The following is an 8,115-nucleotide window of genomic DNA, read 5'->3' as shown; positions in this document are numbered from 1 at the left end:
GAGAGAGAATATGGAGGCACCATTACAAGGAGAAAGATCCCTCAATTGGAAGAAGATTCCCCACACGGAGCTTACAGTTGTTTTCCAAATAACGTCTGAATGAATGGCAAGTTAGAGCATGACTGGAAATTCCTCTAACAATGTTTGATCTTTTCATCTAATCCATTAGACCTGGAAATCTGTAACATATGTTTATTGGCTTATCAAAAACGTATTCTAAACATTTCATAGCCCAAAGAAAACAAATCAGAAAGATTGTCCTTTTCTAAGATTAGAGGTTGTGATGGTTAATATCAAGGGTCAACTTGATTGGATTGAAGGATGCAAAGTGTTGTTCCTGAGTGTGTCTGTGAGGGAGTTTCCAAAGGTGACTAACATTTGAGTTGGTGGACTGGGAGAGGTAGACCCACCCTCAATCTGGGTGGGCACCATCTAATCAGCTGCCAGGACGACTAGAATAAAGCAGGCAGGAGAAGACAGAAGAGCACACTTGCTGAGTCTTCCAGCTTTCATCTTTCTCCCATGCTGGATGCTTCCTGCCCTTGAACATCAGACTCCAAGTTCTTCAGCTTTTGGACTCTCGTACTTACACCAGTGATTTGCCAGGGGCTCTTGGGCCTTCAGCCACCGACTGAAGGCCGTATTGTCGGCTTCCCTACTTTTGAGGTTTGGGGACTCGGACTGGCTTCTTTGTTCCTCAGCTTGTAGTTGGCCTATTGTGGCACTTCACCTTGTGATTGTGTGAGTCAATACTCCTAATAATCTCCCCTGCATATATACATATCCTATTAGTTCTGTCCCTTTAGAGAACCCTGACTAGTACAGAGGTAAATGCTCACAGATAATCTTAGAACCAAAAGACCTTAAATATCACCTTTTACAACAGCCTCATTTTATACATGGTAAGACCAAATTCTCAATAGGTCCAGCAAGACAGAGCAAGGACCAAACCCCAGGTCTCCTCATTCTTCACTTAGAGTTGCTTTCCCTCCACTACATCATCATTGCCTATTGTACTAACTAGAATTCAAACTAGTGAACTTCAGGGACTTAACAAAAGTTACATAAAATCAAAAAATATCTATGTTTGATCCTAATTTTTTCATAAGTCCAAGAGATAAAAACACAAGTTTACAGGGATGGCTGAGCTGACTATTAGAGTATTTCAGTTTTTAGAACAATGCCTCTTTGGCAACCTTGTACCCACAGCCTGGTATGGAAGGCACAGCTGTTGCCCTATTTGCAGCCCAAGAAATCAGTACTGGCAGCCAATTCCTGCAAGACAGAAGACTTTTGGCAAAATGGCAGTGTTCTCTTACAAAAATAGCAAACCATCATCTGGGTACATTCAGGGAAGCTTATGACTTCTGCTAAAGGGAAATTTTGACTTGCTGATGGCAAGTCAATCCTCTATTGGGACAGAGATCCAGATAAGGGTCAATTTAGATTTAAAGAAGATATGGAGAGTGTTGGGTGCTAAATATTTTAAACAGTTCCTTAATCAAGCTATGACATTTTCTTCAAAAAATATTCCAAAAATTCTCATTAAATAACAACTGTAAAATGGTTTGTTTGAAAGTAAAATAATATTTTAACACAAGGCTATGTAGCTATACACATACTTCCGGAGAAGTTTCATGCCATTTTACTAAGAGGTAGGATGAGAAGTGAGAGGAAGGGTAATGGGGAGTGAGCTTTGGGTTAGATTATATTTAAATATTGTTTTCAACAGTATACCATGGTGACTTTGATGCCCCATAGATCTGTAGATAAAATAAATACATGTTCTCCTGGAGCTAATGGTCAGGCAGCAAATTTAAATAAGTAATGCTAGAGGTAAAAGGCTGGTTATTAATTTTTAAAAAATTGTTGTCATCATAGCTGAGAAAAGAGAGCTTCATAGATTGTGATTCTAATAAAGTCCCACAATACTTTATGGACATAGAACATAACTTGGAAATATATCCCAATTTCTTCATGCAAGATTGTGTACAAATCATGCCAAGAATAAAAATGAAAGTATCTGTGTGTTTCTTATTACTTGGGAATTCAGTGATGTTTTCACTTCCCATGTATTAGGAAAGGGAAAAAGATTTCCCATTGAGAAATCGAGAGTAATATCAACCTACAGTGGAGCAAAGCAGAGATGTACAAAGTCATGCAAGAAACAAAAAATGACTCACAAGTCAGCAAGACTGGACTGCATCCTGTTCGAATAAACAAACATATCTGAAAAAGAAAATATCAGCTAATAAGACTCAGTCAGCAAAGAAAGCATACAAAAGGAGATTCATGCAGACAAACATTGGCAGTGCTGACTTCAGCACTGTCCAAAAGAAAGGGAGCTTTTGGACATCAGTCCGTCCTCTCCAGATGGAATGAAAGGCCATTTCTTGCATGAGGATGAATGCATAAAGTTAAAAATCAAAGAATTTGGCAGATTTCTAATCCCATTAGCAGTACAGTCTCTCTCCTGAAATGGATGTGTCAGAATTCTTTATCCTAATTTATTTAAAAATTCAGTTTATCTAACACATCTTTTTTCTATCCTCACATAACCTTCTAATACAGTCTATCTGGAGGGATGGACTGATATACCAAACCAGCTTTTCCCATTTGGGTGACTATTATTTTTCTTCCACTTTCCACTTGCTCTTTATTCATCTGCTTTCTCTATAAAAATGGGAACTATGAACAAGCAGGCATATGATGGGAAGGTTCGGAAGAGCAACAAGGTTTTGATCTGCTAAAAATTGTGTTTGAAGAAGAGTAGCTCAATGTGGCTCATATATCTTCACAATAATTTATGTTACTCAAGAACCCACCAAGGTTCCCTATCAATTAACATGGATTAGAGTCTTAGTGCTGAAAGACACTTATAATCACCTAGTGTGAACCCATTATTCTAGGAAGAAAGAAATTGAGGCATATAGAAGTAAAATTACTGGCCCATGACAGAATTATGCTCAGACTAAACACAGGTCAGTATTCCTGAAGCAGCTGACACAGCTGCCTTCAAAGCCCATTTTCTGGAGAAGAATCTGAGCCAATTCTTCTCAGGTAAGAAGAGTTCTAGGGAGGATTCCCAGTGTGAAGTTTTAGAAGTTTACTTTGACCTTAGTTTCCAGGTCAGAAGAAAGCATTGACTCCTTCGGCAGACCAAAAATACCTCTCTCTGGGAATACATCGAGTCCAAAGAAGACACACCTCTGAAGTCAGCCTCTCTCTCTATAATCTGCAATCTTGGTCAACTCAAGAGACTGAGCTGTAACTTGACTATGGAACTGCTACCATAAACCCAGCAGGGCAAACCTGGGCGTCTGAAAATGGTCAGTGCATTTTAGAGACAGGGATTGATGAAGGCATAGATGAAGAAAGGCTCAGTACCTTTATGGGCAGAATCAGCATTTGGAGGGGAAACAAATGTATCTCCTGTGGCTAAAGGTGGGCATGTTAAAAAATATAAACATGCTACCTGGAACCACTGCCAAGTACCACTAAATGGAGAAGGAATAAGATGAACTCAAGAACATCACCTACAGGGGAAAATGAAGAACTCCAAGGAGATTCATTAGGAAGGTGGGAAGAAATCTACCAATCAGAGAAGTAGGATGTGGCTTATACTTTTTAAACAAAATTAGTAGATGATGGTTCCGGGAGAGACTATCATCATAAAATAGCGCCATAGTGCATTGGTACTCATGTGTTTGCAATAGGAAGATGACACACCCCAATGAAAATCAAGCTTTCAAGCTATAGAAATATCTGGAAATATATTCTAGATTTATCACATAAGGACAATAATCTGTACACAGAATTTCCAGCAATATCCGTAGGTGATGTTAAACCTTTCAGCTCTGTCCACACACATACACTGAAATGCACATGTCTCAGGTTCATTCTTTATTACTGGCATTCGTCATTGCAAAGAACAACTTCGATTCTATTGCATGATGCTGTACTGTGGCACAATTCTAAAGAGCCCTATAGTCATGTATACAAAATTCCTAGCACTACTGCTCCTCAGCACCTCAGGCCAGTATCTTACGGCTTCAAAGAATATTCATTCCCCCAAATCCATAGTCTTTACCTCTGACCTCAGCTTTTCAGTAGCAAGCTCAAACTTTCCTGGCAGTACTTATACTTTCATTGGTTATACTTATACTTTCCTGGTTACACTTATACTTTCCTGACAATATTTATACTTTCATGGTTTATACTATTTTTAAATTTTTTTTATTAAATGGAGCTAAATTTTTTAAAAGTCGTCTTTTCCACTGAATCAACATCACCATGTTAAATCTAAATTTCTCTACTACGTCTCAATTTCAAGAGCTTCCATAATCTTCTCTCACTACTTGAATCATGTTTATTTTCTTTTTATTTTTTGAGACAAAGTTGTGCTGTTGCCCAGGCTGGAGTGCAGTGGTGCAATCTCAGCTCACTGCAACCTCTGCGTCCCTGGTTCAGGCGATTCTCCCGCCTCAGTCTCCCAAGTAGCTGGGATTACAGGTGCCCACCACCATGCCTAGCTTTATTTATTTATGTATTTATTTGTATTTTTAGTAGAGCTGGGGTTTCACTATATGTTGGCCAGGCTGGTCTCGAACTCCTGACCTCAAGTGATGCATCCACCTCGGCCTCCCAAAGTGCTGGGATTACAGGCATGAGACACCGTGCCCAGCGGAATCATGTTTATTTTCTATCCTTCCAACCAGTCTTACTACCTTCTGAAAAAACTGTGATCACAAGAAACAGCCTCTTTTTTCCTTCTATCACCAGTCAAGGCCGATTCTATCTAAGATTAGCTTTCTTATGTGTAGATGGTGCTCCAATTCGCCACAGCACCCACCTCTCTATTGAATTACACCCTACTGGCTTTGCTGATTGGTGTTACCAGTCAGGCCTCATGGACATTTGAGTTTGTGATCCTGGGTCTCTTACAGCAATGATTTTCAAGCTGTGTTCCTCAGAAAGTAGAGCCAGTTGGCACACACTTTTCACCCTTACCAGAAAAAAAGAAAAGATTCAAAATGATTGCCTTCCTCAAAACTGTCCTTATGTGAAGGAGAAGGTTGTTTCAGTTTTTGAAGCCCCATACTCCTTAATATTCTGCATTGTCTGCAACCATCTCATTTTATTTAGGTAAACTAGGACAAATAATAATGATAATGAAACTGATGATAAAACAATAACAGCAGCACCTAACACCTGCCATTCTACGTGTTTTTCTTAGCTTATTTAATCCTCATGAAAATCATAAGGTAAGTATTATAATTAACAACCTTTTACAGAAGAAGAAACTGCATGTAAGGTACTGCGATTAAAATTGTTTTAGAAGTACTAGATTGTTAAACAGGTGACTAGTTATTCATGCTCTAAGGAGAGTTACTATAGTCATATGCTTATCCCTCATCAACAAGGTGAGAACAACATTGAAAGGAGAAGCATTTTTATAGCTGGAAATAGGAGAGGAGCTAGAAACCCACCCGGCCCCACCTGGTTTCTAGACTACATATTGCTTCTTCCTAACAGTTGAAGTTCAGGGCCCCAAATGTGGTAGATTGCAAAATGGCCACAATTCCTCACTCTTCCCTATATCCATCCCCTTCAGAATGCAACTTTACTTCTTCTCCCATCATGAGGTAGAATCTATTTCAGCTGTCCTTATGACTTCGGCTAGTAGAATGAGGGAGAAGCAACAGCATGCCAGTTCTGAGCCTAGGTCTCAAAAACCCATGCATGCTTCTGCTTGTTCTATTGGAACCCAGTCTGGTGCCATAAGAATAAGGCTGAGCTAAGCTGCTGGATGATACGAGACATGCATCCCAGCAACCCCTATCACCCTATCAGCTAGCCGCACAAGGCCATCCTTCACTAGCCATCCCAGCCAGCTCCTGCCAGCTGACTGCAGACTAATAAGCTCAGATGCAATCAGCCAAAGCCTGCCTGACTAGCAGAACCATAAACTCACGAGCAATAATAAGTGCTTATTTTTATAAGTCTTTTAGATTTCATGTGGTTTGATATACCACATTGGAATAATAGAAAGCTAATCCGGTAACACACAAATTCAACCCCATCACTGTCTTTAGAACTAATCCCTTATCATGAGTAGATGGATATGAGAAGCTGCTAACTATGATTTTGTGAAGGCTGTCATCTAATCACCCTTAACTAGTTTAGCACCAACCTTGGTCCCATTTATACCTGGGTTTCTCCCTGTTTTTAAGTTCCTTTCTTAGAAAACTTTTTAGCAAACCAGTTACTAGGTCTGGGGACCAAATTTGTCATTTTCCACTGCTCAGGACTAGACTCTGATGGTATTGGAAACTGGAGCCCAGTTAATCTCAATGCATTATCTGCTCTCTTGGATTGTGATGTGTCCCCCTGGTCCTGAATTCCCTGCTGTAAATTTCCCCCATGTTGCTTACATATTTGACCTAGAGGAAGCCAACTGCTTTGTGCTGACTTGCTTGTTGCCTTTGTCTTTGTTCTGCAGACACTGTGTTCTATGGCCACCACAGGAGGATAGATGAATTCCTAGAGCAGGCCCCTACCTGTGTCATCTCACTCATTCTGAGTTCAGTCCAAATAAGAAGTATGTAATTATCCCCAAGAAAGATAGTCCTGGGTGAAAAACAAGCCTTAGGGACCAAAGAGAGAAAAAGCACCAGGCAGACTGACAGCCTATTTCACGAATTTTCTAAAACTCCTTGAGAACTTCACCTTCTTCATCTCTATATGTACTTAACATAGTGCAGCATACATGTTTTATACTCGGTAACTTCTTAAAAGATAAGATTGGCCAGTAGAATCATCTTCTCATATGAAAGAGAATATATTTTCTCCCAAAGAGTACATTGTGAAAAAATTTACTCTTATCCTGACTGTAAAATATATATATATATATATATATATATATATATGTACCGTATATATATGGTAAATTAGAATAATCTACACTGTCTTAGAGTCTTTAAAGTATTTCACGATCTCACATATACCTAAAATCTAAAAAAGTCAAACTCATAGATGCAGAGAGTAGAATGGTAGTTACCAAGAGCTGAGGGAGGAGAAGTAGGGGAAGGACAGGCTTTGATCAAAGGATAAAAATTTCAGTTAGACAGGAGAAATAAGTTCAAGAGATCTATTGTACAATATGGTGACTATAGTTAATAATCATGTATTATATACTTGAAAATTGCTGAGAGAGATCTTAAATGTTCTCACAACAAGAAATAAGTATGAGAGGTGATGCATGTTAATTAGCTTCATTTAAGCATTTCACAATGTGTACACATATCAAAACATCATATTATGAAACTAAATATATACAAATTTTTTTGTTAATTATACCCTAATAAAATAAAATAATTATCTTAGAGTCTTTTGGTTGTTTTCAGTGAAAATTAAATGTAAACAAAACCAAATCAAAAGGGGAAGACACCTTTATTTGCAAAACAACACATTTTTTCTTTTATTCTTTCAATACAAAAATGAATAGGGCACTATTCCTGCCCTTCAGAAACTCACAATCTAATAATTAAAGGGGGGAGATTTAAAGCAACCATAAAATTAAATATTTGTACCATAAACAAGTTGCCCATCACCTGTCACCAAACAAATAGGAATAATGACAACTGTTACACCTAGGGTGGTCAAGATTAAAGGAAATTGTGTTTGAAAATGGATGTACTTGGTATTTTGCCATACCTTAGTAGGTACTCAAAGAGTAGACTTTAAACGTGTTTGTAAAGGTCAGGTGCTTACTACAGTGTGATCGATCGGCGGAAAATAAGAAAGAAATAGGTGTATTTCCAAGTATATTTCAGAAATTTAACTTGGAACCTTCCCTTGAATATTTATTTTGTCACCTTGTTTATTATAGCTTTCATGAGTCATGAAATAGTCATGAGATTAGAAATGCTCTCCCTTGTCTTAATTCTCTGAAACAGGATTCATAAATGTAGAGACATATTACTTGGATAATTCTGCAACCTCACATTTCTAGAAGTACATTTATAAAATTTAATTAGGAACAATATATACAGTTTGGCAGGTAGTTACTGAAACAGCTCTATAGTTTTATGAAATATATTAGATTTGGTACAC

Source organism: Nomascus leucogenys, chromosome 16 (assembly GCF_006542625.1).
Source record: "Nomascus leucogenys isolate Asia chromosome 16, Asia_NLE_v1, whole genome shotgun sequence".
NCBI classification, from domain to species: Eukaryota; Metazoa; Chordata; class Mammalia; order Primates; family Hylobatidae; genus Nomascus; species Nomascus leucogenys.
This window is presented reverse-complemented; position numbering follows the sequence as displayed.